General features: G+C 31.8%; 1 long non-coding RNA gene across 1 annotated transcript in view; it reads right to left on the bottom strand.

Annotated features, from left to right (window-relative positions):
• Positions 1–1,239: 1,239 nt before the first annotated feature.
• The window catches only part of LOC111083179, a 33,370-nt gene continuing 26,780 nt past the window's right edge, over positions 1,240–7,829 (bottom strand). The window contains exons 2-3 of the long non-coding RNA XR_002608847.1: positions 6,510–6,597; positions 1,240–1,854 (exon numbers count right to left, since the gene is read on the bottom strand). This is a non-coding gene — a long non-coding RNA (uncharacterized LOC111083179). The remainder of the gene's footprint in view (positions 1,855–6,509; positions 6,598–7,829) is intronic.

The following is a 7,829-nucleotide window of genomic DNA, read 5'->3' as shown; positions in this document are numbered from 1 at the left end:
AACGATTACAATAGATATGTAAACACACTAACGAAACTTGAAAGATCCCCCAAAACCGCTTGATGAACCATTTTTGTAATAGTTCAAGAGAATAATTGTAAATTGAATATTGATATGGGCTAACGAAATAAATGTTTTTCAGATTAAAAGGGATATAACAGTAGGAAACAGAAACTAGCGAAACAAAACTAGGAGAAAATAATTTACAGTTAACAAAATCAAAAATGTTTTATATCATTACAAAGGATTACAGGTAATGACCAAACCCTCAGACTATTGTGAAATGAAGATCTTAGAACAAATTGATGTATTTTCATAGAAGTGGAATACAATGTCACTATAAAACACATTCGAAGCACAGCTATGACGGCAAGGATTAACTGATTCAAGGAACGGTCTCCGTTAAACAAGAATCTAATACAAACTTATAAGGTTCTAGTTATTTTGAACCAAACAGTTTCTGTCTCTCCATTTTTTTTCTCTTCCTTCTTACCTTATAAATTATAAACACCACGATCTCTGTAACATAAAAATATAAGCGGATGAAGAAACTGAGACAAGTGGTGGCGCTTCTCTATTCTATAATAATACACACCTGTGTTACTGTTTACGTATTCCAGTTTGGTTTGCAGCTAGCGGTAAGCTTACTTGTAACGAAAACTTTGTAAGGTTTACAAGATTAAAAATTACACTGGTACAACATTAGTATATAAACATATCCACCTTTTTGTTCTTGTAGCATGTACAATTATGGACAACTCCGTTTCGTTTTCAGATATGAGTTTTGATAATTTATTTAAAATAGTATATAAATTTCTTTATCTAAAATAGTGTGTACATTTCTCTATTTGTTTAGTAAGTACAAATTATCTGGAGGAGGTCATTTTGTCCTTCTTTGCAAACATGCAGGGTTTGTTTTCTCTCGGTTGTTTTACATGATTTCTATGTAAACATCTGTCAGTATGATTTTCTTTCCTGTTATCCTTTTGTTTATTGATATAGAATATATCAAATGGCAAAGTGAAGTTTAATGTATAAATTGATTCCTAATCAACTTATTGTTTACTCTTTGTTTATAAACAAGGACCTATACTGCATCCCACCCACATACACTCCTCCAGTGGCACAGTGGTAAGTCTATGGACTTATAACGCCAGAAACCGAGTTTAGATACCCGTGGTGGGCACATCACAGATAGCTCATTGTGTAGCTTTGTGCTTAACAACAAACAAGCAAACCAATAATGCAACTTATATAATTATGTTCTTTGTAATAAACTTCTTCTAAAATCTGTTCTCTTTTAGTTATTTGAGCAAATCTTGCAACAGTATCCAAATAATGATTGTAAGAATATTAGTTTCGTATTTAATATATTACTTGTTTAAGACACGCGAGTTAAATATCAGATAAACTTGAAACTGAGTACAACAAGAAAACCAAACTTCATATGTCATCTAGCATGGAAAGTATATTCCCAGATACAGTATGATAAGGAAATATGTGGACTTTGTTAAATAATTGATTTTTTATATATATTTAAGTTTGCTACACCCCGGTCGTATTTGTATTTAACCACGTCCTCTTCTTTCCTCATTCATTCTATCAAATTAGACCTGTTTATATATACGTACGTATACATATATATATATATAACTGATATATTGCTACAAATAACAGGTTTCATAGGTAGAACAAGGAACAATTATAGACATACGCCTTTACTGTCTCCATTCATTATTTTTCTCTGACAGGCAACCGTGTACAATCAACCTGCTGTAAGCATTGCCTGTGGGCGTAATAAATCACATATCCAGGTCTTGAGCTTTGGTGATAGGTTTCTTTGAGAAATCGCTTCTGTAAAAATAAACCATCAAGATTTGAACATGATGTAAAGGTATAAAGTGATATGTAAGACTTAAAAAGTATACCTAGTGATGTAAGAGTTTATACTAGCGTTTGATGACTACACTACTAATAAGAAAAAACTTAAGTAAATATAATATCTAAAAATAACGCCTTCTTCATGATCTAGTGTGTAAAAAAGCATTAGTAAAAAGAGGCTGGGCACGGCCAGTAGCTTTGGATATTTTTTATACAATTCATTAGGTCTTGATATTTTTTATTTTTTTTTACCTGCTGTTTAAATCTTGGTTTGAACACATTCTATACACTGATAAAATACTGAAAGTAGACAAATTTTCACAAGAAAAGAAAACTGTTTTCATAAATACTGGAGATTTGTTTGATTTTTTTTAAATCTCTCTCAAACCTTCAGGAACTGAACTTATGTAACTTATCTTGAAACTAAACCCGAAACATTTATTTTACCAAAACGTTTCCCATTCACTGCAAGTTGCATTAGTCTTACTTCTCTAGCAATAATACGACCCTAGTTTCAAAAGACGTTTAAATCTTGCTTCTGATTCATTTTTATGATGGTTACCGAGATAGATAATATTGTATGATAAGTGATTCTGGCAAAAGTTAGTTAACGCAGTCCTTTAAGGCTGGAAAGATCTCCCAACTCAGTATCGCGATAAACAGCCTGACCATCTTTAACAATATCAGTTAGGTTTGGGTGCAATAATAAGTCAATAGTATTGAGTTTGCCAAAGTACGGACAGATTTTTCAGACGCCAGAGCTGAAAAATGTAATTTCACATCACTATAGTTATTCCTTCATAAGCCAGCCAAACGAAGTCATCCCCATGAATTACATTACAGAAACAAATCCCAGTGATTTGGGGTATTCAAATTTTAGTCCAATTCTTCTTAGTTATAGAGTTTTCATCAGCTGAAATGCATTTTTTTGTCATCAATGAAACCTTGCGGTGAATTCTCATATTCCCAATATGAACTTTTGAAAACTTGAAGATTACATTTTGCACCCTTCAGAAAACTAAAACAAATATCTAGCTTAAGCCTATAGTCTAAGTATGATACTTTAAACTGTGTACAAGAAGTCCAAGTACTTCAAATATATGCTTTCTTATTTTTATGAAATTGTATGCGAACTTACAGTCCAAGAAGTTGGTAGCCAACTCGGTATAGTGTTAATGGTGATTCAGGTGTTCTTTTAATGTTCAAATACAAATATAAAAAAAAGACGTATCAACTTTGATACCACAGTTTTCTCAATTCACAATTTTCCTTATCTGCCACAGTCACCACACAAAAAGATATATTCGTTTAACAGGCTGCAAGTAACTATGTAATAAACTAATGTGCAACAGTTTAAAAAAAAACTCAAATGCAACAAAACAAACATCTCATGGTAAGATGAAGAAAATATATTTTGATTTAAATTGATAAGAGTCAGACCATCAAAGCTACAATGCTAAATATATCAGTAATATATCTAGACCACAGCTAAGGATGAATAGTTGGATTGTTCACAATTATAGTAGTCATTTCCATTAGATGTGTGTTTAAGACTGACATTATTTAATTTTTGTAGAGCATAGGTGTATAGAAGACATATTAATACTAGAAATCAACGACCTTATAACACCAAATTGTTGTTTTTATTTAATTAGACACCCACCGTTTCGCTTTACAGCTTCTTCAAGAGCGTTCGCTAAAACACAAACTGAAAGTGACAGTACAAAGTTTCTGTTTCGGTTTGTGTTTTAGTGAACGCTCCTGAAGACGCTGTAAAGCGAAAGGTTGAGTGTGTAATTATATAAAACATAATTTGGGTGTTATGAGGTCGTTGATTTCGAGTGTTAAGACTGACATTGTTTCAATATTGTGGAATAATTTAACTATTGTATATTATATTTACCCATTGTTATCAGTTTTAACTAAAGTTGTATAATTTAATGCGGTCATTTATAGCTACTATTCTCATTGCTGCTTCTTGTATCTAAGCGATAACTATCTAATAATTAGTTATGGAATGTTGGGCTTGACAAAATATTTGTAGCTATATAAATACTATATGTATTTGGCTGATATTCTTTGCAGATGTTCTCACGTCATTAAATTGGTTTGTTATGAATTTCGCGCAAAGCTACACGAGGGCTAGCCGTTCCTAATTTAGCATCGAAAGACTAGAGGGAAGGCAGCTAGTTATCACCACCCACCGCCAACTCTTGGGCTATTCTTTCACCAACGACTATCACATTATAACACCCCCACGGCTGAAAGGGCGAGAATGTTTGGTGGGACGGAGATTCGAACCCGCGACCTGCAGATGCCTGGCACGTCATTAAAAGTCTTTAATGTTGGTCTTACTTATCTGTTTGTCTTTGTAATTGCCTTTGATTTGTTGTTATATCTTGACTATTACTAACGGGATAAGGTAAAAATCTTTAAACCTCAGATCCCAAGACACACTTTCACAAGTTTTACCATTTGTAACTTTAAACCTTTTATTATTTTCATATTAATATAAAAACCGTTAAACTGGTCAAAATTCAGTTGTTGTTTTTCAGTCCGTTTATAAATTTAAAAAAGTATCTTCAATTAACATTCTGGTAAGATTTTTAATTTTTAACAATTAATAAATTTTAAACTTTCTGAAATTTATAGCATCTTAAACGTCTGACAGCACTAAGATTTTAAATTTTGGACAATAATGATATCTTAAACTCACTGGCATTATAATAATTAAAAATGTTTTTCTATTTATAAAGAAAGAAAGAAAATGTTTGTTCGTCGAAAACACGTCTTAAGAAACAACCAGTTTTTATGAAAGTAATTACACAAATAGGCAAAAAGCACAGAAGTTAACCCACCCACTGGTGAAACGGAAATAGAGGAATGATGCATAGCTATTCTCTTCAACAATGACGCGTGAATCACGTTTCAGCAATTACAATGCTTAGTTGTAATTACCTTGCGTTCCTGAAAAGGGAAATTTTAAATGTAAATTAAAGTAATAAAAAAAAGATGGATACATTTCTGTAAATGAATTGCTAGTAGAACTAAGGATTTAATAGCTTTTATAAGAAATGCTATACTCTTTAATCATAGTCCAAGACCTACACGTTTTATGACTTTAACAAATGTAAAAAGCGACGAATGGCCACACTGAGCTTTGGGATTTAGAACAAAAACACAGTTCCAGTGGAACCAAAGCTATGATCCTTAACATTGTGTTCGCTTTAAAATTTTTTATTTTTCATCTAATCACTTATTCATTTATTTTCATTCCAGTGCTATTTATTTGATAAAATCTCTGACTCTTAGATGTCAGCAAGTGTTTCTATTGTACAGATGTATTTTTTTATCCTTTTATTTCTCTGGTTTGAAGTTGTTTAAACTAATAATTATGTTTTGAGTGAGTGCCAGAAATAAACAAAACAACTGATTATTCTACATGAGTTTTTTAATGGATAATTTGTCTTTCAGTGGCTAATGCCAAAAGTCGTGTCTGATATTCAGGATCTCAGTTTGTTTGAATAGACGTACTTGTATAACAGCAGCTACACCGTAAATCATTTTTCATTGTAAAGTTTCGGGGTTTGTCGGTTTTAAGCTGCCCTTTTATACAGTATTATACAAAACTACTTTTTTTTGAGGGGGGGAATAATGTGGAAATTTGAGAAATAAATAGATTGCTGAAGCAGCTTGAAACTTGATATTTAATTCACTTCATTAGAACTTAATGAAAATATGACAGATTTATACATAATATCATTGTAACTTTAAAATTATATTTGTTTTTCACTGAAAAGTTAGTAGTTCATATGAAATAGCTTTTGATTATGATGAGGTAATATGACTGGAGAAGTCATATCTTTTGACACTATTCGTATAGAGGAGCCATTCAATAAATAAACACCCATTTGACGATTTTTTTCTCAAAGAAACAAGATATCGAAATGAAACATGTACACTGCAGGTCATATATTTGTAAGTAACAAATTATGAGTTGAGGGACTGGGGTGAAAAGAGTATTGTTCAATCTTCGTTGCTTTAATCTCTGAACCTTTGCATCCCTAAATATATAACTGTCTCCTCTTTAAAAATATACAAATAGACGTTGGTGAGAAAACTCTCTCATAACTGTACTAGCAGCCCAATGTGTACACTTTATATTTGGCAAGCTGTACAACTGTGGAGGGTGGGTGTGTATGTTGCTTAATAGCTTACACTCTAAATTTGTTGATTTCTCTAAGTAGTTCAACATTAGTTTTTAGTTCATTATTAACACTAACTGGTTGGTAAATTATACAATGGATGTAAAAATTCAATCAGTATTCCAAAGCTTACAGCAGCATATTTTGGAAGGAAGCACCATTTTGGGGTGAAATAGAGAGAGAATATCATAGTGCAATGTCAATAAAAGGGTCATATTTGAGCTTCTGCTTAAATTTCCAGAAGGAATGCACTTTAAAACTTTTTAAATAATTAGAAAAAAAGTTATTGTATACCCAGAAAAATCAATATATTTAATGTTCAAGTATCTAATTGATTTATCAGTCAACACACACACACACACACATTATTCAGTCGTATATCTTTCCACAACCTTCCCAATCGTACAGCTTTCCACATCTTACCTAGTTGTACAGCTTTCCTAGTAAAATGTGGACACATTGGGCTGCCGGTACAACTATTAGAAAGTTTCTTCATCAACGTCTGTAGTATCTGTAGAGAAGATAATTGAAAAAGAATTAACAATGTTATCTCGCCCCAAGTTTATCTGTACATCATTTGTCCTTTAAAAAATAAATACATATTTTGAAATAATTTTTAGTATATATTGATTTCAGCTTTCGTATTAGATAAAATATTCTCATTAGCAAAAGTTGTTGTTTGTTATTAAGCCCAAAGGGCTAGCTGTGCTCTGTCCATAACGGGTATCGAAACCCGGCTTGTAGCGTTGTAAGTCCGCAGACATACCGCTGTGCTACTGGGGGGCTTGATCCTTCAAAATAATGTTTTACTTTTCAAAAATAAATAACCGATCATTAAATTAAGATTTCAAGATTTTACAGAAACATTGATAGCGCAGCTAAAGGTCAGTGATTTTTCACATACAGTAAATTAACTAGTTCTTTCCCCCCAATGGCATAGCGGTATGTCTGCGGACTTAAAACGCTAGAAACTGGGTTTCGATACCCGTGGTGGGCAAAGCACAGCTAGCCCATTCTGTAGCTTTGTGCTTAACTTCAAATAAAAACCCAAACACTAGTTCTATATAAAGAGGTAACTTAAAGTATTTTTAATATATCAGGAAATACACAGCTTAAAATCTGCAATCAGTCTAATATTATATGTAATTTAAAATACCTCGTGTGATATAACACTTCCTGATGTCTATCTTTTATATTCTATCTTGTTTTATAAATTTTAGAACAAATGTTTATTACAACTAGGAATAGGAATATTAAGAAAATGAATGAGTTTGAAACTAGCCTTATCATAATTATGCATTGCAGCTAGTAATATATTTCTATTATATTGTTTAAAGTTAAAATAACTCAGGAATATTTTCTGAGTAAAATAATAAAGTACACCACTTGTATTCACTATCATTATACCTGAAGTTATAAAAAAAGTTTTTATTTGTAAACAAATTTTTTTAATGTTGGATTTGTTTCTATTACCCTACTGGAATAAACATTTGTAACTAGCTTGGAATACGGTTTGAATGAATGAAGATTGACAACTGTAACAAAAATACCAGTGTTTATAGCTTCACAAATAAAACAAATAATTCTTCAACAAGTTTATCAAAATTTACTAGAGTGTGGAGATTTTGTGGATGCCGAAGAGTTCGTTAAAGAGTAGAGTAGAAATTAAACCTAAGAATATTACCTTTCTACGCTGAAATTATACCTAAGAATATTACCTTTCTACGCTGAAATTATACCTAA

Source organism: Limulus polyphemus, unplaced genomic scaffold (assembly GCF_000517525.1).
Source record: "Limulus polyphemus unplaced genomic scaffold, Limulus_polyphemus-2.1.2 Scaffold137, whole genome shotgun sequence".
Lineage (NCBI taxonomy): Eukaryota > Metazoa > Arthropoda > Merostomata > Xiphosura > Limulidae > Limulus > Limulus polyphemus.
This window is presented reverse-complemented; position numbering and strand designations above follow the sequence as displayed.